This window comes from Cygnus atratus, chromosome 5 (assembly GCF_013377495.2).
Source record: "Cygnus atratus isolate AKBS03 ecotype Queensland, Australia chromosome 5, CAtr_DNAZoo_HiC_assembly, whole genome shotgun sequence".
Lineage (NCBI taxonomy): Eukaryota > Metazoa > Chordata > Aves > Anseriformes > Anatidae > Cygnus > Cygnus atratus.
In genome coordinates this window covers 59115455-59142774 of record NC_066366.1, presented here as the reverse complement: position 1 = coordinate 59142774, position 27320 = coordinate 59115455, and the positions used below count along the sequence as shown (strand labels likewise).

Below are 27320 nucleotides of genomic sequence, written 5' to 3'. Positions count from 1 at the left end.
GCTATATTTGAGCAGTTACTCGAGTGCACGAAGCGTGGTTGGAGTTGCATTAACCCAGCTTGGTGACTGTCACCGTGTGGCGATGAGTTCCTAAAGAGCCTTCGGATTTATTCTCAGCGCCAGCCGTGGGCGTTGGTAGCTCCAGGCACCGGAGAGCTCCCGCAGACCTCGCTGCGGGGAGCCGCAGGGTACGAGGCACCCGGGCGGGCTGGTGGGCTTCTCTGGGGAAGGTGGCGCAGGGCATCAGGACCTTCAGAGGATGAGCTTTGCCTGAAGGAGAGGGTGAACACATCAGCCCAACCCCAGCTGCGTGAGCTGCTTGGTGGCCTGGTGCTGGCATCGTCTCCCCGACAGGCTTGCTTTGCGTGCTGCCCTGCTGCTGCCGGCCTCTCCCCCCAGCTCTTCCCGTCGCCACTAATTGAGTGTTTCAGGCAAAGCTGGTCAAAACATTTTATTCAAAACTTATTTTCTTGGCAGCCGAGCTTGGCAGCATCTCAGAAAAAGGTGCATAAAAAGATACTGTCATTTTGCTGGAAGAAATTGTGAAATACATTTTCATTTTCCAACTTAGAAGTTGTACTGTTTTGTCACCCAGCTCGGGGGGACCTTTTCTATTGCTTTCTCCTTTTCTGCTTCACCTTCTCCACGTTTTTCCTTCCACCTCTGCTCTCCCTCCCCCTCTATTTTTTTTATTTACCCCCTACTTGGCTGTGTAAAAATTGCCAGGAAGGTCGAGGGAATGTTAACGGATGTGAAGGTTTCCTCTCCAAGTTGAGTATTTTTCATTCAAAAAAATAAATAGATGGTCTTGTATCTCCTTTTCCCCCAAAGTAACGATTATTCTTGTTTTCTGCCTCAGGTGGGCTGAGGCTCCTCTGGTTTCCTTGCCCACCGGGGCAATAAGAGCGTGCGGTTCCCAGACCTCTCCATCAGGCAGCGAAGCCCACGTGAGGAGCTCTCAGCATCCCTGGGGTGTCCCTCATTACACACACGGGCACTGATTATGCCTGGGGCTGGGAGGGGATGCTGTGTGGCCACGCTGTAGCCCTCGGGCAGGTGGTGTTAATCCTCGTGGCAGAGGAGAGCCCGGGCTGGAGGAGATCGGTGCCTGGGAGAGGATTTATCACCGCAGCACTGACCTTTGCGCTGCCTGGCGTGAATGAAAAGCACCTTAGTAAAATGGGCATGAATAAAGATAAGGCTCCAGTTAATGCCTTGCCCTGGTCTAGGGGTGAGTCTGGGTTACGTGGTGTTCGCAATATTTCTGTGCAGTCGAGTTGCAGGACACGGGGGCTCGCATTGACTGGTGTGTGCACAGCATGCTGGTTGGGCTGCCGTGGCATGCTGTTAGCTGTGATTAGCAGCCTGAAGCAGCTTTCAGACGGCATTTCGGTAGCGACTGCTGCCCCTCAGCTTAAATAAATGATCAGAAAGTTTTATGGGACAGCTAAAGCTACTGGAGCAGGTTATTTGTTTGATTCACCGAGTGAAAGCTGCAAACCGGGCGGCTATTTGTTCATCTTCTGTCATAGCTTGCAATCATGGGTTCAGATTATTTTAGAATCCAAAAAAAATTTTAAGAAGTTAAAAAAGGCAAACTGTGGTGTGCTGCCAGAAGGACGGCTGTGCTGTGTCAAGGCAGAGAGCCCTGACTCTGCCTGGTAGCAGGTACCTGGGGAGCAGGTTAAGGGAGGTTAAAAAACAGATTTGGGCGATGCATTCCCAGCTTCTGGCAGCCAGCAGCTTAGGCCAGGGCTTTCAGTCCAACATTTGTGGTTGGTAGCCCTTGATGAACCCGTACTCCATTTATCCATTTGCTTTTTGAACCCATTTGTGCTTCCCTGCAGCAGGGAGTTCCTATTTTCTTATCTCTTTATTTGCCTTTTTGCTCAGCACTGATCTTACTTTCAAAGAACTATTTGGAGAGTCGCTGACAATCCCCTTTTCTGAGCGAAAACAGTTGAATTAGGTCCTTCAGCTTCTCTGCAAGTAGCACCGATGCAAAATTCAGCTCTCTTGCTCTAGGCCTATCATCCTGATTGTTTCTTGTACACCTTCATCATCTTTGACCCCACCAGCTCTCTGGAAGGTGTCCTATTTCTGCAGCACTTGAAAAAGAATTGTAATTAAATTTTTATGCCGTTAGGAAGTTGCTTACCACAGTTGTTTCTTGGTCTGCCCTCTTATGATCCTACATTTAACTTGCCAGAAGTTCATGGTCTTTTTTTTTTTTTTTTTCCTTCCTCCTCTGAACATGACGCTCAGATTTTGAAGGATATTTTTTCCCCTTTTTTCTTTACTGCCAGAAGCCATCTTAATCTGCTGTGTAACCCCAAACAACAAATTGATTTTCTTGTCCTTTTAGTGTGCTTTGAATTGGTGATACAGGTAGCCTGACGCTTTCCTGTTGCACCTGTACATGCTGTCTTGAAAGCGTTCCCACCTTTTCAGCTACAAGGATTTTTATATAGTTCCCCTTTTTCAGATCAAAGATTGCGGGTTGGATTTTTGTGGGCTTTTTCTCTTTGCAGGGCTGCTGAAGAGTCGCCTTCCTTGTGTGTCTGAGGACTGGCTGCTTACAGGTTTTTCACTACTTATTTGTGACGTCTAAGCAGACAGTCTTTTCATCGCCCTGTCAAGATATTTCCCCATCCGTGTGGGATAACTGTGGTTTCAGATCACTGCTGCTTTCTGTCTGCACACCCAATCTCCCTTAGCCCGGTGGACAGTGCCACCGTCCGTTTGGCTTTACTAATCGTAATCTGTGCTTTTTTTTTTTTTTATCACCTCACACCACTTCCCCGCTGGCCTCGCTTGCTTTGATGGCTCGCTGCTTGCCACGTCTGGGGATTTGCAGTTTCCCGATGGCTTTTGTCAGCCTTGAAGATCAGGAGCTGCCTGCACCCTGGATTTCTGAGCCAACCACGTGTGGAACAGGAGTGTGATGGCATAACCCGCCCTTTCTTTCCATACCTCTTATCTGCAAGGTACTGAAGTTATTTGTTGTTTTCCATATAAATGTTTTTCCAAGGATTAGGGAAGTGGAATATTGCGGCTGAAATCCACTTGGAAGCCAACTGCCATTTACACCACTGTGTAAGCCTGGAGTTAGCCATGAGTACTGTGCACGTTCCCCAAAGCAAACAGCAGAGCTGGGAGAAGTCCAGGACAGGCAGCCGGGCCAGAGGCGTGGAAGTCCTGGTACTGGGCAGGACTGGTTGACAGACTCATAAAGCAGGAAAAGAGGTTGACTTTGGGGGATCAGAGACCTGGCTGAGTAGCAGCGGAGGAGGTGGGCAGTTCACAGCCTCGCAAAGCCTGAGGGGCATCAAAGGGATCAGGAGCAGGCTCAGAAGGAGGTGGCAGCAGGTAGGCAGCCTGCAAAGACCTCTGCTGAAGGGTGCCTTGGGTGCAAAAGGTTTCTGTGGGTTCAGCGAGAGGCTGGAGAAGACAAACCATGTCAGACTCGAGATCTCCTCGGAAATGACCATGGTTGGAGGTGGGAAGGTTACTCAGGAGAGAAGGGCACACGTGGGTGTCCTGCTCGTGCTCTTTCCTACGGCATCCACTTAGGGCAGCGGATGGAGAGCAGGCTGCTGCTCCTTGCAGGGAAGGAAGGCGGCTGGTATGTTCTCATCTTGTGCTGAAGCTTTTGCAGTAGGTTTTGATTTACATCTCTGATCTCCACCAGACCCTCACCTAATTGAGTAGATTGACCCTGGCTCTTACACAGCAGGCAATTAATCAAAGATTGTCTAATCAGCTCTCTCAGTGGCTGGCACCTTGCAGGAAGGCTGAGAATCGTTTGCATGCTACCTCCACAAACCAGTTTTATGCTCCAAGATTTATAGCCAGCTAATTCTATTGAATTCTGTGGGTTTACTGTAAACTTTAATTATTATAAGCTCTGAAATGTAGTGAAGGTTGCTTCACTTAGCTAACTTACGTGGGTATAAAAACTAAGTTCTGTAGATTCTTTAAGGGATCACACTTGGCAGTTTTACCTCTCCCTAAGAGTAAATATCCCAAAACCTGAGTATCTGAGCACTAGAGTCTAAAAAAAAAAGTCTTTAATGTTTAAAGGTAGTTTTATTCAAGGTCGTAATTTTCATCTAGATTTCTAAGTTAAGGTTTGGCACTTCTTAAATCTCGAGCTTGACTTTTAAGCTAAGGTTCTTATTTACTAAGCTTTGGTAGCTAATAATCACTCTGATTTTATTTTTTCAATGTATGAGGAGTTTTAGATTGAAAATGCACTGTGAAATAAGGTAAAAATTAAACAAACCAGAATTCAGTATAGAACCGCTGAGCCTTCCCCCCCAGGCCAAGTGATTTATGTTGGTGCAGCCTGTGCCAGGGCTGAAGCAAAGGGCAGCGAAGGGATCTGCTCGGCAGCTGTGGCACCATCCCGAGGGGCCCCACGGCGTTGTCTGGAGGGGAGCAAACCACTTGACATCCTTGTCATGAATGATGAGGGGACGATTCTGTTTTTTTCCATCCAGGTCTGTGTATGAGCTCCCAGCTGGTCCTCTAAGCACTATTCTGATTTGTTTTTTTTCTGCAGAAAGGGGTAAGTTGGTGCCGAGCTTTGCTGTGATGTTCCTGAAAATCACATGTTCCCTTCCTGGTAACAAATGTTCAAATCTCAGATTTACCAGAGTAAATACACTTAATTAAATAAACTAAATTGTCATGGGCAATTGTGAAGGGGTTCTCTTAATGTAACACTACTTTCTTCTAGCCAACCCAAACTCTGGAGGTCCTCCACTAACTTTTTCCACTGCTTCCCATGACTGATTGACAGGCGGAGGCCGATCACGCTCATCTCTGCTATGGGCTTTACGGTCCTTGGTGTCTATCGTGTAGAAGCTGCCTGCTTTGCTTGGTTTTCTCTTAATGACTTTTGTGTCCTTCCTGTTGCTTCTGTGTCCTAAACCAACCTGCTTGTCACTGAAAACACATTCATTTTTCCAAATCCTGGTCTGGGCTACCCTTGCAGCTTTGTCATTACTGGTAGGGGAATGCCCCCTGCACTGTTAGCCTGCTGACTGTCTTTTCACGGATTTTCTTTTCGTTGCTGGTAGGTAACCATATTACATTCACGTGCAGTTGCACAGAAGCATCTGGAAGCACGGCTGATCTGTTTACAGTGTGGGATTCCCTGCGTGTGCTGGGTATTTCCTTCTGGCTTTCAAGTTTCTCAAAAGCTGAGAGTTTTTGAGGGCCACACACAGCCGTTGCAGAAGGGTTTGGTTTTTCCCTGCTCTGCATTCAGACAAATTATTCTTTCGGAGCAGGGCTGGGGCTGGGCTGGATTGGTCGCATGGCCCTGGTGTCCTCCCTTCTCCTTCGTGCCGTGGTGAGCTCCCAGCAGGTCCCTGGCTGTCATTCACGTACGCTGAGCACGGGCAGATGACAGACCTTGTGCATGTCAAGTACTGTGAAGGCTTTGTGATAACATTCCTGGTGCTTTGGGCTCCTTACTGGCCGCCTGCGTTTGCTTATGCATCTTTAAATGGTTTTACTGTGCATTGCGAGCAGCTGGTTCCTTTCCTTCAGTCTGATATTGCTGCTTATCAGTGTCACCGGGATTAGATTGCACTGTTTGTACATGGCAAGTGTTTGAATTAGTTAAAGCCGCTCTGCATGCATCTTCCTCTTCTTCAGCAGCGTTCTCAGCCAGCGCACGTGTTACTGTTTGCTTTTTTTCTCCATCCTGAGCTGTTTGGTGCTGTCTGTTCCAGTCCTGCCAAGATTGCTGATAGAGCGGCTATCTTCCTCTCTGCCTCTCGTATCACTTCCCTTGGTAGGCTGCTTGGTGTTGCCTCTGGTCTGGGTCTGTTTGCCTCATCTGCCCTGCTGCCTTGCTTTGGTAGGAGCCTGTGTGCTGACTTGGTATTTGTGTTCTTCTCATTTTGGTTCCCTCCCTGCACAGCGTGCTTGTCTGCAGCTCTCTTTGGGCAGTTTTGGAGATTTACCTCTTCTCCTCTCCATTCACTTGCTTGCAAACGGGATTCATGTAACCCCCAAGCTCTCTACTTTGTCTGCTCTTTCCAAAGTGTGTTGTGGACTCAGCTGCAAGGTGAAAAACACTGCTCATCTGTTTCTTAGCTTCTGACAGAAAAACTGCCATTTTTCTGGGGAATTCCAGCCTCCATTCATCTTATCTGTAGTTGTCAGACTTTTGGTTGTGTTTCTAGCAACACTGTCTTTCAGTGTTTATCCTTCTCCTCATGCTCAGATATTATTAAATAAACCACCCACCTCTAATTAGAAAAAGAAAGTCTTTACCATTGATTTTCAGGTCTCTAAATGGATTTGATCTTTCTTCCATCCGCATGTACACAGACTTTCTTTGGAAATTCTTGTGGAATTCTGGACGGCCTGTCTGCAAGCTTTGTTTTTAGGGGTTGATTTATATACCAGCTTCTTTGCTGGGTGTCCTGCTGGACTGAGCTCTGCTTTCCTTCTTCCCACCTTCACTGGCACAGTAAAAAAAAAAAAAGTGTGGGTTGCAAGGAAGAGCAGAGACCCTTGGTTCTGCCCCCAAATTCTGCAAGTATCTGTGAGCTGGACTGCTCAGATTCCCTTCAAAACCCATTGAATTAGTGGGAGGGATTTCAGTGGAACAAGTGAACCCCCCAGTCCAAGCTCGGGGCAGAAGTCAGGCTTGGATCTGAGAACAGTGTGAAGCGTGCAGGTACTTGGGATTGTAGCAAGCCTGGCCATCAAAGAGCACATGCTGGAACAGCCACGGGGAAATTGTTTCATCAAATTACTGCTGACTTAATAATCTAAACAGACACAATTTCTGTGCATACTTCTGCAAACCAGGTCAGATTTCTCTTCTGCAGGTTTATGAGACACAGTGATTTTGTTGATATTTTCGTCTACAGGTGAAACTTAACTTTTTGCTTGTGGTTAATGACTTAGGATCTCATTTCAGGTAGTTTTCAAGTGTGGTTTCAGGTAAACAAGGCTGTGCTTTGGTCTATGCCACTTCATAGCAATTTGCTGGGGAAAAGCAGTGGAGTCCAGGCATGTGCATAATCTGTGCGCTGGGTCTGCCACGACAGCTCCTGCTACCGAGTTGGGAATCTTGTCATCTACACCTGTTAGCGAGCAGCAGGTGAATATGACTTGGGCAGACGTGTTGTGTAAACATTTCTGAGTTCACACTCATCTAGCACAGGCACCTTCCTTCCAGTGTAGGCAGCTCCCATGCTCTGCTAGTCCAGGGGAGGGAAGGACCGGGCAGACAGCGGGCGCTGAGATGTGCCTGGGGTTCTTCAATCCCGTACACACACCTGGTAAGAGGCAGCAGGTCGGTGCACTTCTCAGTCCTGTTTCATAGGGTTTCCATCCTGGGGGCTCGCTGACTCCCTGTCTCTTGACACACACTCAGGGGCCTGGCTGTTTTACACAATTCTCTTTGGTCTCATATTTCTTTTGAATAAAGCTTGAGGCAGAGGGGGAAGCGTAGTTTTACTTTGAGCATAAGAAGCGGGAGGTGCATTGGTTTTTGCAAACTTTACACTAAGCTTTTTTTTTAGGCATTAGTGCTGAGTGGTATTCAGAAATCATGGCAGCATCAAAACATCCTGGGAGGAGAGCATCAGCACGGGCTGAAACACAGCTAGCGGCACGTGGGGAGCTTTGGGAATGGGGCTGGCAGCGGGGCTGTGGCTTCAGGGAGGCCTCCTGACACCTCTGTGGGACCCTGCAGCTTCCTCCTCCTCCCAGCTTTTACAAATCCCCCTCTGGCACCTTCTCCCCGTGCTCCCTGGCGAGGGGATGCTCGGTCTTGGAAACAGCGGTGTAAAGGTTCGTGTGAGACGCATTGTCCGGGCCTTTAAAATAACAGCTTGACATTTAGCAGGGTATAAAAGGAATATTTTTGCAGTTTAGCTGGTGGCTGACAAATAATAATAAAAACTGTGTCTGTTTGAAAGGGTGCTTGAATTTCTGCCAGTTCTGCCACAGCTCTTCTAGCAACAGTTTGTGGGGGTGAAAAAGTGGTAGAAAAAAGAGAAGTGTCAAGTAGACAAGGATAGGAGCTTTATTCTCCTAGTGTTATTGTAGTGATATTCCTGTAGTACTTTTTTCATTGCAACGTAACAAATGATATATTCAAGAATAAAGTTTAGAGTAAGAGGTTAATGCCAGAGAGCAAAGAAAGCAGCTGAGTGCATGAGAGTTGGACTAAGACTTAAATTGTTTCCCGTTTTCCTTCAGAAATATGACGGTCCTGATGAATTCTGGAGAAATTTAAATAAAAGTGGATCAATACGTTTATTACCACAGAAAAATGGTAAGGGCCACAGTGAAAGTTGCAGTCATCACCCAGCCTGAGGAACCAGACGGCACATCGCCTGCCCGATGCATGGGACACCCAGGGTGGCAAGGCTCCTGTAAGTCAAGGGGCTTGGCGTCTGCTCGGCAAGGATTTTTTTTTTTTTCCTCCCTCTTCAGCTCTAAGTAGCTCTTATTTTGAAGCTCCCAGTCTGGACTATTCTTCAGGGATCTGCCAGGCAGCAACTTTTAAAAACAGTTTCATCAGAATGCATTTTTTTTTCTTTTTTTTTTTGGGTGGGGGTGAGTGAAAAATTGCCTCAGGGAGCAGTTAGCTTTAGAGAGGCAAGACATTGCTGATAGCTGATTAGAGCCAACTTCAAAATTGCTACAGGCACTGGGGCCAGAAGCTGGTTTTGGTGGTGAACGGCCAGGTCTGCAAGCTCCTGGGCAGGGGGTGTACTCCCCTCCTTCCCTACGTTTTTGTCTGCCTTCCCCATGGACCCTCCTGCTTTGAGCATTGGCTGTAGCTAGGTTCAGCTGATGTGATTTTATTCTACAGCTTTTCCATACTGCTTGTGAGGAGGACGGGATATTACAGAAACCAGGAACAGAATTTTGCAGTAATTAATAAGTTGCCGGGAAGATCTTCAGTTTCTCTGCAGGGAGAAGAGGCAGTGGGGATGGATTTGACCTGAATGATGGGGAAAGCTAACCCTTCTAAAGCGGATCAAATGTACATCCCAAATCCATGTTCAAAGCATCAATTGTGTGGATGGTGAGAACAGGATGTGATCTTACAGCAAGCATCACAGAGCCTTCCTTAAAATATGCATTAAGGTCTAAAACCAAAACCAAGCAAATCAGGAGGTGAAGTCCATTTCCTCTCTCTTTATTTTTTCCCTTCAATGAAGGCAATACTTTATAAGAGGCGGTCTCCAAGATGAAATCCCCACTAGTCACAGGTGTGTAGTAGTTATGTGACCTGCTTTGCGTTAGGATCAATGCTGTGCTGCACACACAATAATGCAGAGTCTTACTCTTCTTGCTCTAAGAACGGTTTTTATCTGTGGGTATACAAACCCCATCAGCAGTGGCAGAGCTGCTGGTGCTGCTTTGCTCTTCCAGCTTCGTCTAGCAGAGCCAGCTGGGGAGCAAGGGCTGGATGAGGCCTGGTGAAGGCAAGGGGTGGGCTGTGCCATGGGGATAGAACACTTCATTTTCAACTGAATGCCGACTCTGATCCTCACTTTGCTCTTCCCAGCAAATCTGTGGGATTCCAGGATGGAAAGGCTACATTTCTAAAGTGGATGCAAAATATTTATGGCCACAGTGTGAATTTATGCAGCACAATAAATTATATCTCTGTACAGGAGAGAACAATTACTTGCTATTTTGTGGTAATTGACTGGCAATTTGCTCTTTTTTAGGTAAATTTATCAGCAAGATAATTGTTCAAATATAGACTGAGCACTCCTAAGTTGCAGAGTGGTCAGGAAAGCTACGGGTAAGGTGGTAATTTCTAAACAAAGCCCATTGAAGTGGCTTAGGCTGCTTTATCTCGTTTCTCTGGCTAACATTCCTTTGGTGGCTGTCACGTGTTTACCAACCAGCAGCCTTCCTTGTTCCTTGGGACTTTAAGTCAACATGTACACACAGAGAAAGAGCAAGAGCACCACTCCTGCTCCTGAAACTCAGGACTCTGCAGCTTTGCCCAGCGTGCGTGTACACCACACGTCCAAAAGATTTAGCAACCTGCCTCGGGAAGAAAGCTGTGAAACGTATTATTTGTGAGAAGAGTGTTTTTGGGGAGATTTCATTGCTGGTTTGACTAGTTTTGCTGCTTTATGTAACAGCAATTAGGTAAGTCTAGTGTTTTCAGTGATTTGCGGCTATTTCTCGGCGGGAAGATAACTTTCCTATTTTGTTACTTCTGTGACAATTATGGTTTTAAAAGCAAATCTCGTGTTAGCAGTACTTGTTACTGTGGATTTGCATGCTTTTTTGGTTTTCTTGAAGTGGTAATACAAAGATCTTGGAAATTGCAAATAATGAAATAGGAGTTAGCCTTTTCTTCCGTTTTCTGCTTTGACATTGTGCTGTTTCCTGCTGTCACTTCAGGTTTTACTGTAGAACAGTGGTAAGACCATAATTACAGACCCGGAATGAGTAACGCAAGTGCAGAGAACTTGCATTCCTGTTAAGCAGAGGGTGCACCTGATCCCTGTGCAGGGGAAGCCATGGATCCGTGTAGGTACTTGTGACTGAGGTAGGTTAACGAAAGGGCCTAAGTGTAGCTTGGTGCTTGTGGGAGAAAATAGCTGAAGAAATCCAAATAAAATAGTAAGCAGGCTCCATAGTTTGACTGCACGTGTCTGAACACATCTAAGGAATGATGTGCTTCATTCTTGTGGTCCTCTATGTCAAGTATTTTGTAGAATGTGTGCAGGGGTTCACATGGGCTGGACTGGAGCATCGGAACTGCAATCCCCTTGAAATATGCAGAATCTGTTTTAGTCTGTCTCCATTGCATTTGTTTTGTCTGACAGTCACCTCTATCTGCCTCCCCCCTTCTCACTCTTCCTGTGGCTCTTATGTGGTGTGGCTCTCCATTCTGGCCTTGAGGCTGGTCCAACATCACTGATCTTGCTTGAAAGAAACTTTGAAAGAAACAGATGCTTTGAAACTTGTTAATGCCTCTGGGGCAGAGTTGTGGTCACCTTCGTCTGGAGGGGGCCATTCTCCCAGCTTTCATAGCATTGAGGTCCTGCTCTGTGAGTTGGTTTTTCAAAGGAATTATGGAGGGTGTCTTGCATCACCAACATTTGTTTTCTCTGAGATCACTCTTGGTCCCCATTAAGTCAGTGAGAAGCCCGCTTTTGATTTCCATGGCTGTCTGCCATGGCAGAGACAGATATTTTGGGCGTAAGTCCCAGGGTCCACCTCTGATTCAGTTTGGCTGACCTGAGATTAATCCTGTCCAAGGAGTGCCTGGAATGGACAGAAGGCATGGTACAGGGAAGAATAAGGGGGGAAGGCACATGTGGGGACCCAGGTCTTCTCCTTACCATTAAAACCAGCTCTGGTTCACATTTCCTTATGCCTGTTTTCCTGTTGGACCTGTTTTCCTCTCCCTTGTCACGGAGCCCTGGGTTAGCAGAATGATGACTTCAGTTCATGCCCTTCTCCTTGCAGCCCTAGTAACAAGTTAATTGGTTTGTTATGCTAAAGTGTGTAGAGAAAGTTTCACAGTGACGTTGTAAAAGGTGGCAGTACTCACTAAGCTCTTCACTCTATTAAATACACGAATCTAGAAACCACTGGCATTTTTCCCCGAGCATTTGTGTTAATGGCTTTTGTTATTGTTAGGACATATTTTCTCAGGGTGTAGGTCACTTGGTCGATACTAGAGGCCTAGAAATCTTCCATAATATGATCTTTCTTGGAAACCACACCCTGCTTTATGAGCAGCCTTCTTCCGCTTCAGGGCTCCCTCTTAAATACCAACAATTCATCCATCCCATTCCTCAACAGCTGGTGCCTGAGCTTGGTAGCTAGCCCAGGTCCCAGAGAGCTGCGCCTCTGCACAGCCTCTTCTATGAAGACAACCTCCATACCAGGCCAAAACCACACCTAAATGCCCCACAAAACCCAGTGTATGGCCCGTGGCTTTCAGGTTCAGAGAGTGGTGGGTTAATGTTTTCCACGGTACAATAAAGAATGGCCCAGCAGGGGAAGGAGAGCCTGAATGCTGGGGTTGGCCGCGCTGTTCAAAGCCCCCAATTTCCTCCAGCAATTGTGTGGAAAGGTCACAGTCAGAACCATGCTAGGTGATGTAGGGCTGAGGGCTGTTAGATGGTAATTGGGGGCTTTTCACTGACACGAATCTCTTCGCCACCAAGTAAAGTTTCTTTCAGAGGCACAGTTTCTTCTGTGAGAAATTTCCCTCCTGTCTGCCATTTTGGCCTCTTTTCATGTCCCTTCGGTTTGCCTAAATGCCAGGCTAATGGTCTGGCTTTGTGGCTGGCCTTAAACGCGTGGGCCAGGAGTGTTTGGTGGAATGGGCGAGAGAAAGGCCTTGTTTTAGTTTTAAAAAAATCAATTACTGGTTGTGCTTTCAAGGCAAAATTAGGCACCGAAGCTGCCCTTTTAGCATTTTCAATTAGGAGTTTTATAATAAAGCAGGTGTTCTGCACTGCGGTTTGACAGCAGTGCCCGGTCTAGGAAGGTCAGGAGCCGGTGGTACGTGGCTGTCCCAATTTTTCTCTCAGGTCAGCAGATTGCCATGGCTGGTGTTGCCTGGATGTGTTTAATGGGGGCTGAAAAATGGATGAGGTGGATTGAGAAGGCCACACTTGTAACAGGTGGCACCAGGCTTGTTCCCAATCCTCAAAATTGGTATTTCTTTCAAGAGGGGGCTGAGGCGTGGAGAAAGCATGGGCCTTGTCAGGGTCCCGCTGCCTGTGGGCAGGCGGTCTCCTCGCTGCCTGTCCCTCTCCTCAGCCTCCCAGGAGGCTCTCCAGGAGTGCACCGAGATACCCAGCACATAATGGCCTCCTGCCGCCCCCTCATCCCCTTCCGTAGCTGTGAGGAGGTGTCCACGGCCTACCAGGAGCCAAAAAACAACGGGGCGAGGAGGAGCCAGGGCTGTGTTCAGAGGGTGCCCCGCTTCCCGTGGGCACATGGCCTGCTCTCTGCAGATGGGAAATGGTCTAAGAATTAGGAGATTTGGTTTGATTAGCTGAAATCTCCTGTTGGCAGCACATTTCCAGTCCCTGGAGCAATGGAGATCAGACAGGTTGCCAAGGCAACGCGCAGCCTTCAGCGAGAGGTTTACTGCTGCATCGTCCTTGGTCAATTGATGGAGAGGGGTTTATTTAGGTCTTTGGAAAAAAAAAAGCTGCTGTCCGGCCTTTTACTGTGGTGAGTCATTCTGCCTTGGGTCACATTGGTGGAACTAAGAACAAGGTTTTGTGGATGAGAAAAATAAGTACATGACAGCATAAAGATCCCAATTAGATTCCTCTTTGAAGAGGTAAGAGCACTTCAGTTCTGAGTGGAGACAACTTAATCTTTTTCTCCCCAAATAACAGAGAAGCATTAACTGAGATCCTCCTTTCTCCTCCCTCTGCTCCCTGTTCCTCTCTCCCAAATGTAAAATATTTCTTTTCATTTGCAATAGGACTCTCTGCTTATCGATGAATTCTTGACCGATACCGGGGATCCTTCCAGTTTGACTTCCCATCAGTGCTTTGCTTGCTGCTCTCCATTCCCTCCTCTGTTGCAGAAGTGTTGATAAATTGAGCTTGTATTGGTTTTCATTTCATTACATTATTTCTCATTTTGCAGGACCTTGGGGCTGAAATGCTCAGCATGCCACCACTGTGAATACCACTGCAATGGTGCAGCTGAGGTGTGCGTGGGGAGCTGGCGTGCTCAATGTCACTCTGGTCTGCTGCTGGTTCGTTGATCTGGACTCTAAGTCAGGGAGAGCGCTGGGACACAGGCATCTTCCTGATTTTGATGAGATAGAAAGGTTGGGCCAGTGCTGTGCAGAGCTTTCTCTGAAATTTTGGAAGGGACCTGATGCAGTGTCAAGGAGGGGAATGCCATCATGCTGAGTGCAAGGCCTTGGTGTGCTAAGTTAATTAAGGTACCTTTAACGTAATTCTGGAGTTGATAGGAAAGATGTGCTACAGTGCTAACAAGACCACAGCTGGTGAGTTGAAGGTGGTATATGGGAAACACCATCAAAAATTCTCACTGCGTGGTCTAACACGGGGAAACAGGCTGGCATTTTGTGGATGTTCCAGTGCTCTGGTTCTCTTGTGTTCATGCCCCTCACCTGGTGTCATGTAGCATGGGGAGTAGAGAAGGAATCAAAAAATAAACCTAGACACTGCTTGCTGAGACAAATTCTGACCTCTGTCATAAAGCCAAGGCATGGCCTTTGGAGACTACAATTTGTGTATGAAAGGGAGAAATTAAAAAGGGTAGAGGAGCCTTTAAAAGTCTATATTGGCATCCTTATTTATTTACCCTTTTTTGAGAGGATGGGAGTTGATAGATGTGTCACTGTGATGATGCATGGTTGTCTTCTTTCCCTGTCTCAAAATACTGCATTAGTGATACCATGGCAACAAAGAAGTTGTCTTTAAAGGAAAAGAAAAAGAAAAAAAAGGAAGCGTGACTTGAGCGTTTGAGAAAGGTGGCAGACTGACAGCCCGAGCCTTCCCTTTCTACCAGGAAGGCAGTGGCGGTGTCAGCTATGACAAAATGTATCCGATTATGAACTCTGTGTTGTACTGTGACTGAAATCAAGCCTGGGACACAATCAAAGACAAACCTATCGCAGTAAGTCGGTTGGGAATTTCTGAGAAAACATATTCTTGTCAGACAGTTCAATTTGGTTAAAATGTGTAATTTTTCTAAGAAAAACATCATCTTGAAAAACCTTTCCTAAATGCAAATCATGTCCTTGCTCAGGATGGAATTCCCCTCTGAGCAAAGCATGGTGACAGCAGGAGAAAGCAGCTGTCCCTTGCCATAGCAGTAGGTTTTCTGGTGGTAGGAGAGTCCAAGGACACATGGAAGCTGCCCGTTTAAGTCTCTGCCCTGCTTCGTTCAGACTTGCATTTGAACCCAGGTCTCATCTCTAACGTGAGAGCCCTGGGCAGCAGGAGGTTGGCTTTCAGGGACTAGTTTCCTTCTCCCACTTGATCTAATCCAAATTGTGTACGTAGTTATCACTACAGTCTTTTTGTTGCTTTTCTGCATTTTAGGTGTTCTCTACATTTTAGGTGAAAGCTTTGATCACCAGATTAGTCCTCTCACTGCGTTTTCTGCTGGAAGTTTTTACAGTGGGAAATAGTTGGAGCGTACAAACAGAATTTGAGATTGGGGTGAGCATTGAGATAGCCATGAAATGACAGAAGGAAGACCTGAGTGTCGGTGTTTTCTCATAGCAGGTGGGACACTCACCTACAGACTCAGCCTGTTATAATTTTCTGAAGATCTTGGTTTTGCCCAAGCGCTGATCAGGAGATCTCAGAAGTACCCGGGGACTAGGAAAATGATTTTCTGCCTGGTTCTAATTTTCCTTTGTTGGTCTGGAAGAGGACTGAGACAAACCGCTGTGGAGGCTGCAGTTTTCATTGTTTATCTCAGATGTTGGCCCAGCTCAGAGAACAGTATTTTTTCTTAATAGGAAGTCTTCATTTGGGGAAAAATGTCAGGGAGAAGGTGGCTGCTGTAGCATTTTAGTAGATCAGATTATGGAGAAAAAAGAGCTTAAGTCTGCTTCTCCATGGGGGCAGGGAGCATGACTGCTGTGGGCAGTGGGACACGCAGAAGGATTCAGGCTGCTCTGCCCAGCCTGAAATGCTCATGAGCATTCAAATTGTAGAAACTTAAATGAGAGGTGGGATTATCTGGGTATTGCAGGTGCTTTCATCTCTGACTCTTTAGCGCAGTAAGATGTTTTCTCATTAATGGTTTGTGCCCTGCGTTCCCACAGCCGAAGGTCTGGGGAAGGACACGTACATATGGGAAGCTGGTCAGAAGGATGGTTTGGGGTCTGGCAGAGCTGACTGCTCCCTGTTTTCCCAGGGAAGGGGGCTCAGTCTGTGTGCAGAGCTCAAAGCCATGACCATCCTGTTGTAGCCTGGGGCAGGGAGCAACTGTGGGACAGGAGGTACTGGTACCTGGCTGGGACCATGAAGTTCCTTGTGCTGTCCCTCTTCAACCTCTTCAGCCCTGACATGTGGAGGACCAACTTTAATTCTGTGAATGGTAATTCGAGTGCTGTGCTGCTCACATTTTCAGTCTCCACAGCCCCGTTAACTTCAATGAATTTTAAAAACCATGCTTAACTGGGGCCTTGTCTAACGTTATTAAGATTAACAATTAGTCTCTGGATCATCCTTTAGAAGCCTAGACTGTTACTTGAGTCACCTCCGTTAGACAACGTGAGTGCTCCCCTGTCCATTATGACACACTTCTGTCTCCTTTTCTCATTTGTACTTGCGGTGTGTGCTTACACACGGAGAATTGGGTGAGAGCCAGGACGCAGAACATCAGGCATCATCGTATGCAAACACAGTGTACTTGCTGTTGCCTTGACCTAGTACTCCGGAGTTGTTTGAAATGCATCCAGCAAAACTAATACTTCATATTTTCTAGTGGGAAAATGCCTGTTGGTGAAAGCAGAATATTTTACAGAGCTGTTTGCTTTCTCACAAGCATTGTCGGGGACATTGCTCAAAACTGGGGTGGTGTTTCTGCTGCAGGGAAAGCAGTGCTGCCACAGAGTAGTGTATACAAGCTATAGAGCAGCCTTTGTGAGGTAGAAGATCTGGTCTCAGACAAAGCCTGCTTGAACTTGGCTCTCCAAGTTGCTGGCTTATGGCTCTCACAGGTAAGCTGCTGGATGGTCTTGAGGTTTTACCTCCAGGTTTTTATGTTCTGGTCACTTAGCAGCAGCAGATACACAGTAAAGCCCAGACTGTATCCTGAGAACATGAGTCTGGGTCTGTCCTTCTCCAACATCAGTAAGCAGGTTGAAAAAAATAAGGTGTACCAGTGCTGGCTCTCCTGCTGGCCCCAAAACTGGCTGCACAGTGAGCCCTGCTCAGCTGAAAGGGTAGAGGGTGCTCCCCTCTGATTGTGAGGCAGGGACATTGTACAGGGAAAAGAAAAATACGAGTATATGGAAGAATGTCTGGGGCCTTTCATTTCTTAGCTCTCATTCATTGCTACTGCCTCCGTGTGCCTGTTGTGCCTGATGTGCCTTCCCTGGTGTTTCTGGGAGGTGTTGGGCTTCACCTGAGCACATCTCCTGGATTGCATCCCTAAGAAGAATCAGGTTTAGGGAAAGAAATGCCAGCCCCGTGGCTTTCAGGTGATTTTAGGTGTCTGAGGAGATGCCCAGAGGCCAGCAGCTGTCAGTATGGTGTCATCTGTAGAAAGGTGCTGTAGGTATTCTGTTTGGGAGCCTCAGCCTTGGGGTGAAAACTGAGGTACTTCTAGATGCTAAGTGCCTGTGTAGATCAACAGGACTCTTCTTTATGGCTCTTTTGGGCATTACTTCTACCACTTTTTGTAGAAAATCTGTGCTGAGGCTCCCGTTCTGTGGAGTGGCTGCATCAGCATTTCCCTGCCTTGCAGAGTTGCTGGGGGCGTAAGCACATTGAAGCCTGCAAGGTGTTTGGATGCTGTGGTTGTGTGGCTTGCAGAAGAGGGGGAAAGGAATTTGCTGTACTGTCTTTGAGACCTTTGAAATTGCATCCCTATGTCACAGGACATAAGGGCTGCTTAAATCTTTAGAGGTGACCTGCAAACACATCAGCAACAGCTACCTTTCTTCCACCTTTTCATCAATTAAATTTTGGAGCCGAATTTAATGGAAGCATGGTCAGGTCAAAAGTTTCTTTCAGTCTTTCATATTACTTATATAAAAGGACTGGAGAACTTCCACATCTCGCTGTCTGTAAATCAGTACATAAAAATAAAGCGTGTGAAAGTTGAGCCTTGGTGCAGGGCAAGTCCTCCTGCCTTGGGTGGGAATTTCACCCTCCTGCCACAGTGCTGCACGTAGTCTGCTTGCGGGTCTGACAATGTATTTGTGGATCACCTTGAGGAGAAGAGGAGGAGTTACACAACCGTTCCCTCGCAGCGCCGCTAGGAAGGGTCGGGCTTTGTCTCCTTTGAAATAGATATCAGGAGAGAGCTGCAATCCTGTGAAAACACACATTTATTTCTGAAGTGTTTGTGTATTGTGTGTGTGGTGCACATGAATAGAATTGCCACCTGTCCAAGGCTGATAACGATGATCCTGGGAGCAGTGGTCATGCGCTCCTTGTTCTAGCACTTTGCTATATGAAGAATCTGCTCCTACAACTCTGCCTCGGTTGGAATTTATGAAACGCTGCGTGCAGTGAGTTGCTTTGTCCTTTGTGGCACTTTCTGAGCTTGCATAGGTACAGGTTCATTACAGGTTTTGCTATTATGCAAACAGTGTAATCTGTTGCTCATGAAAACCCTTTCGCTTTTTTTTCATGCTCCCTCAGGAAGGTCCCATTAGCTACCTGCTCTCCTCCCTCTAGGAGTCCACATATGGTGCTGTTTTCCTTTATAGCCCTGACCTCAGCTTAAGGGTGGGCAAGGTGACTCCTGAGATCCTGATAGCCACGTGCTTTGGTCAATGAATAGAGGAAGTGACTGAGAAACCTTCTTGCTGTTCTCATTGTCCCCAACAAGAAACTTGTCCTTGCAGTGGGGCTGCTGTCATCATTTCACCCCAGATAACTTTCCTACAGTAGCTGCTGATCGTTGCCAAGCATGAGGCTTACTGCAGATGGGCTCCTGTGCTTTGCTGTGCTGTGACACTGCTGATGGGGATGAGGACACGGAGGTATGCAAGTAGGTGGAAACTTTCTAATACATCATAATAGTAATAATAATAATGTGCGCTTCTTCTGCCTTGCAGCTTTCGCTAGAACTTCTGCCCACACATCAGCCTACTTGGTTCACAATGCAGTGTGCATGCTAGACAATTAGTGGTTGATAATGAAAAATGTCATGGGAACCAGCAGGAAAATCATAGCTTACTCCAAATATATAATGAAATGTAATTAGCGTAGACAGTAAAACAGACAATTTGTTTTTTTTTCATAATTAAAAAGTACCAGTAAACATTCCTTTTGCAGGAAGCTTGGTAACAAATGGAATTAAAGAGCTATTGTCTGGAATACAATTTTATGCAAAAAGTTAACCCTTGCAAAGCAAATTGTGTTAAGGTTTTGTTAATTGCCGACTCTCCAAGTGAATCTGTTATGGCAATTGCATTCATTCACCTGGTCCGTTTGGAGGTGCCCAGAAGGCTAGCAGAACTGCTATGAAACCTGCTGCAAAGCAAATAGCCAGCTAGATTCAATGAAGGTAATGGCGTGGCCAGTACTTCCCAACTGCTCTTCCAGACAGGTTCTGCCTTCAGTCATCTGGTAGCACGGAGGCAGCTTTGAGGGAAGTGCAGGAGCCAGGACAGCATTGTGATGTCTTGTGCTTCCTTGTGTCCGCTGCCAGATGTCTCCTGTTCACCTCCCTTCTTTCTCTGGTTTCCTCTTTCCTGGCTTGGGGCCCTTCACACTGCACCTCCTGTTTGTTCTTCAGCAGCGTACACAAAGGAGTGTGTGCAGTTTGCATGCCCTCAGCCTGCCAGCTGTGTTAACACCATTTCTTGGCTTGCGCTCTCACCTGGGGCTGCAGAATGTGGGGACTCACTGTGGCATTTCACAAAGACATCTACACCGTTAATTGCTTGGCTTAAAAATGGGTAAATGAGTGGGAGAAAGTCCTGGCTGAATGGGCTGTTCACGTCCCAAAGCACACGGTGGCCACCTCCTTCCTGGCCTTGGGTGCCCAGAGTGTGGACCAAGAACTGAGTGCCAGGCTGCTCCTTCTCTTCTTGCCCTCGGGCACAGTGCATCACCCAGTGCTGGGAGGCTGGATCTTTTACTTGAGTGAGAAGCTCTGACACACTCCAGTGATACTTTAATATAGGTAACATGTAGTTCTGAATAAGCCAGAACAGAGCTCTACTCCAAATCAGCCCTGAAATGATTGCCCAGGCTTAGCCTGGAGCTCCGTGGCTGCAGAGAAAGCCCTTCTGCTGGGGGCTGAGAGCAGAGCTGGGCCCCGTGCTCAGGACCATATGCAGGTGCAGCTCATTTTCTCGCTGATGACGGAGGAGCCGAGCACCAGCGTGGCTCCTGTCCCAGAGGAATACGTGCTTCCAGCAGGAGCCAGGTGCAGAGATGTAACGTTTCTGCCCACGTATGTGAGACAGTGCTCAGGTGCAAACTCGCAGCCCTCCCTCAGAGATGCTGTGGCACAAACCACTAGTATCTGGCATGGAAAACGTGGGGGAGAGAAGAGGAAACTTCTGCTTGAAGCTGTGGGACAGGATGCACGAGCTCCTGTGCCTCATGCTGCAGAAGTCCCAGCCACCTCCTCGCAGCTGTGCAGACCCTCCTTGGATGGACACTGTGCAGGAGAGACCTGTGCAGGGGGTACCATGTCATGCCAGACCTGCGGTGGTGCTTTGGGATTTTGCAAGGTGCCCTGCAGCTCTGTTGGAGAAAGGGGCACTTCAGGGACTTCTGTGGCTGGGGGCCTTGTAGCATATCTGAGCATGTGGTGGACATCTGGTCTTCAGAAATATTGGTGGCTCACTTGCTACCTGTGCTCAAGAAAAGGAAGAGTCAGCGATGGGACCCAGCTGGGCTGTCATATATATCCTGGGTTTATGGCTACTTTGATTTATACTCAGCTCCTTTGATTCATACTTGGCTCCTGCAGCCACTTCATGGTGACTTCAGCAGCTGACAATAGCTGCTGGGTGCATCGCTCAGCTGCGCCTGGGGTTGACGGGCTGGGGGGACAGGGCAAGTTTCAGCCCCGGCTGGAGACCTGTTGCCCTCATGGCCCCTGCTCAGCACTGGGCTGGCATGAGGGGGATGTAGATGTGTCCACCAGAGAAGTGAATGTGCCCATACAGAAGAGAGCAAGGCGAATGCAGGTTTGATCGTGTTGTCATTTGACCTGGCGTAACTCAGCCCGTGTTTATGTTCCCTCCTCGTACTGCAGTGAGCGAGGTCGGAGCCAGCTCCGGGGTTTGTGTAACCCCTGTTACGCTGGGCTCTGCCCCCAGTGCTCGTCTGCTTTTATGTGGGCTGCTGCTATGTGTTTGTGAATTTTGTTTCCAGTTAAGGCACGTTGCCTTGCAGTAATTCAGTTTTTTAAAATCCCCAAGATCATAGTCCTAGAGTGCGCTCTCCGGGCTGTAGCTGGAGATGGTTCAGCTCTTCCAGCCTGAGTCTTTTTGCTGAGTCAAGTCTTGTAAACTCCCAGTGGGCTGTTTCACAGGCAGGGCTGGCTCTGTTTACATCCTTTCCAACTGTTCATCTCATCTATGAGCTGTAGCTTTACAAGCCCAGGCATCCCTGGTGTGCCACTGATGCTGCTGATGTTTCATTTTTATGGGATCTTTGACTTGAACTGGACAACTGAACTTCACCTCTTCTTGGTGAAGTAATTACCAGAATAACAAGCCAATTTTTTTTTATTTTTTTTTTTTGTCCACGGCACTTACAGTTTTTGACGTGTGTGCCCTTGCCATCCACACTGGATGATCTATGCAGTGTTTGTCCCTTGTTTTGGCATTTTGATATGTGTGAGAGAGGTGAAACGGCTTTAAAAGCTTTTTGCTGGCGCCTGCGGTTTTTTGCAGACCTGGTGGCACAGTGGAATGTGATGAATTGAAATAAGACTGTTTCTCCACAATTTAAGGTAGGGATGTTGATGTATAGCACTAGGTCGTCAGCTGGTGCAAATCCACTGTGCTTGTTACGGGTGGCCAAAACTGATACCGGGGGAGCTAAACTGAATTGCCTCAGCTGGAGCCTGGGAACGCTGTGCCCCGGTAATATACCTCCTACTTCAGGGTAAAGGAACAGGTTAATGAGGCTCGTAGGCTAGACATTAACCTGTTTCTTAGTAAATGTAGTGAAGTTAATGAGTGCTATTCCAACATAGTCTGCTGGATTTAAAGAAAATGTACAAATTCCAAAGGAGGCGTTGGGCCTTCTCCCCCGGAGCTAATCCTCCCCACAGCCTCCCCTGAGCATTCTTCTGCGGGCTCAGGAATGGTTTATGGCCAACAGCACTTCCTTGGCTAGGTCCTTGTTGCCAGTATAGGTCGAGTCCCTCTCTTGAAGCCAGTGGACTTCTACACTAAGATGAAATTTGTTGGAGTCAGTAAGGGTCTCCCGTGATGGAATTCACCGTGTGACAGAAGGGAAGACCTCGATCAGAATCAGGTTTGGTGTGTAATGTAACCCCTGTTGTTTATGTCCTCAGAAGACTGGCCCGATGTAACCATCTAACACAAGTCCCAAGTTCTGCTGAATTATTGCTATTTCTTCTGGGGATGAGAACAGGAGGCAAAGCTATGGGTGCAGATGTGGTTAAACCCATCTCTCTCTGGACAATTTCTTCCAGTTGTGCTGATATTTTCTTTCTGAATTTTTCTTCCTAGTTACTCCTGAGGCCACTGGGTTTTTGTCTGTAGTTGGAGTCTTCGTTGTCCTCCTTGCAGTCCTCTTCCTCTTCATCAACAAGAAGCTCTGCTTTGAAAAGAGAGGTGGACTCTCATGCCTGGAACAAGGGAGAAGAAAACACTACAGAGAAAAGTCTAGAGTTTGTGATGGCCTTGGTAAGTATCACGATATTATACCGCCTTTGATGTACAGAATCTTCTCGAGGCTTTGATTGCAGAGAGGATAGAGATAGAGCCATTTGCTGTGTCTCAGGTTATTTGCGTGGAAAACAGCAGGGTTTTGGATAGACTATAGTAACCTCCAAAACTTGATCAAATGGATATGCAATCGCTACCAGGCTCCTATTATCTTTGTTGTCTGGAGTACTCTCCTGAGAAATGGAGGGCAACACTGGGGAAAAAACACTCCCTGTTCTCTGTCTGTTATGGGAGTGTGCTGTTAATCCAGTGAAGAACAAAATGTGAACAATTCTAAGTAACGACACTGCCTTTCTGCTCCTGAAGGATGCACCTCTCCTGTTTTTCTTGCAGTAGCTATTACATGCTTTTTCATGCATTTGTTCTTGCCTGGAAACATTATGTCTTGGGTAAACCCGTGAGTCCTGGAGTCAAAATAACTGTAAGAGTGCCCATGAGGAAACCTTACTGAGTTGCAAAAATAACATTTTTATGTTTCTTGGCTGTCAGAAATGCATCTATTCTGGTAATGGTGGTAAGTGAGAATTTGATAATTTCATCGTACATTTATTTGTAAATTTGCATGTCATAAGCATATAGTCATTGAGACAATTAGCCAAGAAGTGGCCTCAGAAGCCTCACAATTAAAAGGTTGTCTTCTTAGAGGTTCAGTCATAAAGGTAATTGTAGAAAGGCACAATTGCACAGCCTGGAGCCTCTGGAGCTTTTTTGATGTACTTTTTGCCTTGAGTTCAGCATGGCTTTTGCAAGGGACTTGGTCTGATTATACTTTAAGAGTCGAGGACTTTTGAGCAAGCAAAGGCTTGGATGTTATGTGTGATAGGAAGTCAGTAGGACTCGCTGGTTCTTGCAAAATGTATTTAGTGAGCTAGGGTCAGGCTGATGGCACGCACAAGTTACAAAAGCAAATGGTGCTTGCAAGTCTCCCCTGCTAAAATTTTTTGACTTTGATATTTCTAAGCAAAGATTGTGTTGGTTTTTTTTTTAAACTGTTTCCTTCATCAAGATTATATTTAAGTCTTTCTTCCCTTCTCTTCCCCTCCCATCAAGTAGTGTAAAAATGTGGCTTTTATTTCAGTTTTTAAGATGACACATCTCGCAGGAATGTGTAGGCGTTGACATTCTATGGAGCTGTCACAGGCTATCATGTAAACATGTATTTGCAATGCCTTTTAAAATGTGAATTATTAATAAACAGGGTGGCTTGCTTTTTTTGTTTTGTTCCTTCCGAATTTTGAAGGACAAAAAATTGCTTCCCAGCTGACACACTCGATGGCAATTTTCATTTCAGACTAAATCTTATGTGTCTGAGTAATAAACCTTTGAAAACATGGGTTTATAATGGAAACACTAATTCAACTTTAACTACAGCTGTGCCGTACAAGCAAAATACCACACACATTAATGAGGTGCTAAATCTGATTCGGTAGAGGAATGTGTTGTAATCATTAATTACAATAGAAACTTAAAGTTGGAGCCTCTTTTTTTCTGTTTCTACAAAATCAGCCTGGTGAGCTGGAGCTAAGAGCTATTTAAAAATATCAGGTCTCTATATTTAGTTTAAATTTTACCATAGCGTTTTGATACTTGTAAGGCCAATATGGAATATACGTGTAGGAAATGCTAATGTTTTTAAAGGACAGCAGCATGAGAGGATAGATTAAACCCGGGACTGACATAACATGTCATATGGCAAACGCAGAAACCTGGAACCTGAGCTTGGGCTGGGAAGCCAGGAAAGCCAGTTTCTGGCACAGCAGTTGCATGGTGAGGGAGCTCTCCCAAGAGGAGTGTTGACAAGCAAGAGTTGGTTTCAAATCCAGTCCTACTTTGCTGGGTAGAAAGGAGCAGGGTGAAGTGTTTGTAACATGTAATTTAATGGTTAGCATTCACTTTTCCTGTTCTCAGCTTGTTTCTTCTGGTGAGCTGTGTTTATTGCAAGGGGATCCTGACTCTACAGGCTCTGCTGTTCTTTAACATGTAAGCTGATAATGATTGTTCTTCCCAGTTCTTAACTCTCAGACTGGGGAAACCCTTCCACTTCTCCCCATCTGGAATCAAGAGTGGTTAGAACATATTAGTCTGCTATGACTGTCAGCATTATAACAGATCTAAGTAGGTCAGAAGGCATTTTGTGTTTGGCATGACCATAATTTCTGCAGTAGGATAAACCAAAATTTACAACAGCATACGTAAACGAAGGCTGTAGCCTCTGGATGTTTCTGGGTTTTTGATGCATGTTTTTCTCTTGTCCTTGGATCTAGCCAAGTTTTAACTTACCTACCGGTAAAAAAGGAGAGTTGGTATTGAAACATAAGCAATTCTGCCTGCTTTGCACTTTGCAGGTGCGTGAGCTGACATTCAGAAAATGTACTGTAAAGTGTTAAGGTCTGTTTTCTTTTGGTTTTGCTTTTCTATAAAGAGCCTGACCTCAGAATGGGGTGTCAGAATGAAAGAGATGTTTCCATCATCATGGCTCTATGATACATCTGGCTGGTTTGTTACTAATTTAATTGTAATTGCGCAGTTTCTGTCCTTATGAAAGGAACAAGAGAAGGGAGAAACCTTTGTGAAAATGATGATTTAATTGAAAACCTTTTAGAAGACTCCAGGACAAAGGCTCTTAATTGCTGGGACACAATGGATAACTTTTCCGATACTTGAGGCTTTTGTGGTTGCTACTCTTGACTCCTTCACTGACATTGGCGATGAGCCCATCTCTTGCACCAGGATGCGCTGCCCCTGATGGCCTCTCCCTCAGCTGCAGGAATCCAGTTGCTGCTGGGGCTGGAGCTCGTCTGGACATAATCACCCTGTATTTTGGACAGGCTTGGCATTGCAAGAGAGAGCTTAGAGCAGGCCGCAAAGCTGCACAGAGAATCTGGTAAAGGCTTAAGTGAGAGGGTAGCACAGAGCTGAGGTCACATTTATTTAAGCTTGCTTGGCTATGCCCAAGCATGTAGATGGTGGCCTGCACAAGGAGGGACCTTCCCTTGAACAGAGGCCTGTCAGTGGGGTCTCTCGTGAGACCTCTTTTGGGGCTGTGATGGTTTGGTGTCCCATTTTGTAGTGTGGATTTCATGACGAAGAGGTGGTGATGGTGTTCTTACGGATGGTGTTTGCTGTGTTGCCGAGCCCTTTGCTTCAAAAGTTCATGTGTGAAGTGAACTCCCTCACAGAAACATGCAACGATGCTGGGCAAACCCTTGTGTAAAGAGCTGTATTGAACCGTGTGTTTCAATGCCATGACTCAAAAAAGAAAAGGGCCCGCTTTGTTCTGTACCGCAATCTTCATATAATGGTGTGACCAGAGACCAGGAAAGGAATTGTGATTTTCTGACCATGCTTTATACAAAAATATTCCAGTTGCACCTTGCCTTGAACACTTGTCACAGTGTTAAGCCTATACTCCTGATACGTGAAATCTGCTTAAATATGAGATTTGAAGAAATGTTTCTCCATTTTTCCTTCTGTCCCGTCAGCCTTGAGAGCGCTTTCAGTTCATGTTCTCAAGCTATTCTGCACAGCCCCTGCTCCAACCTCTGGGGCTAGAAACATACTTAAAATAAATAAATGGAGATTCAGTTCTTACGTAAACCACTCGTCTTCAGTAGCTGAGGCTTTAAGGAATCGACACCTGTAAAAGCCAAGAGCAGGAAGGGCAGCAGCACTGCCTCTTGGCCCTGCTTTGTCAGCACGGCCTGGGCTCAGCCCGGAGTTGGGAACGTCATGTGCAGCTTGTGAGACCTTGGTATGTTAGCAGAGGCTGAGCTCGATGTTTGAAAACAAGTAACATGGGTGCGGTGTGATGGTGCCACTCTGGTATGCACAGCAGGCCGGCTTCCTCCAGTGGTAAGTGGTAAGACACAAATGTGCTTTTCCAAAAAGAATAAACCTGTGGCTGGTCTTTGTAACCCTGACTCTGAGGGTCCAGGAGCTCTGGGGCTCTGTGCAGACTGAAGATGTCACCTCGCTGAGGCACGTGGCTCAGCCAGGCTGCCAGGCTCCCTGAGCAGCCAGGGGCAGGAGGGAGAGGAGCTCTCGAAAGGGAAATTTCTCAGTGCCGAAATGAAGCTGCTCTTCTAAATTGCTTTCTCTCTCAGTTGTCTGGATAGAGGCTCTTAAAAAAAGAGTGCATGGGGAAGTGTGAATGTGGCCACTGATGCCTGCCTAGATATCAGAAAGCCTGGCCTGCAACAATGCCGAATTAAGGGTAGTGTAGCTGTGGGAGTGGTTACTGAGTCGGTAGGGACAGCTGTCTGCTTGGATCTGTGGCTCTGAATCCTTTTAAATAATTTGAAACCAGACCTAGTTCTCCCGGTGACCCCGCAGCCTCCCAGTATGACCAACAGGACCGGCGCTTGGCTTCGCAGAAGTGACAGGAGATGGCAGGTACGGACTAAGCCATCAGTTTATGCAAAATGGTAATGAGGAGCGGGTTGTCACCCACTTCTTTTGGCAGCCAGGGCTGCGGTTCCCAAACTGTGCGCTGCCTGTGGTGGTCCATACCATCAGTACAGCAATTTCCATAGGCTGTGCTACCGTGGAGCAAATGTGGGGGAAGGAAGAGTAACAGTAACCGGGTGACTCCTCAGAATGTTTCTGAAATAACAGAATTGTGTTAAACAGCTAGACAGGCTCTCCCACTGCTAATTTCCATGCAAGTAATTGCTCTGATTGACCCCGGCTTGTTCAGTTCCTGCAGGCTGGGTAG

General features: G+C 46.7%; 1 protein-coding gene across 6 annotated transcripts in view; it reads left to right on the top strand.

The window, feature by feature from the left end:
* The window catches only part of SYT16 (synaptotagmin 16), a 102457-nt gene that overhangs the window by 28333 nt on the left and 46804 nt on the right, over positions 1-27320 (top strand). For 4 of the 6 annotated variants that reach the window (XM_035551111.2, XM_035551112.2, XM_035551116.2 and 1 more), the window contains one exon: positions 22388-22564. The gene's annotated coding sequence lies outside the window, so the exon portion shown is untranslated. Of the gene's footprint in view, positions 1-2812; positions 2988-4502; positions 4571-18608; positions 18712-22387; positions 22565-27320 lie in introns of those variants that run through there. The other 2 variants (XM_035551115.2, XM_035551114.2) reach the window with 2 other exon arrangements.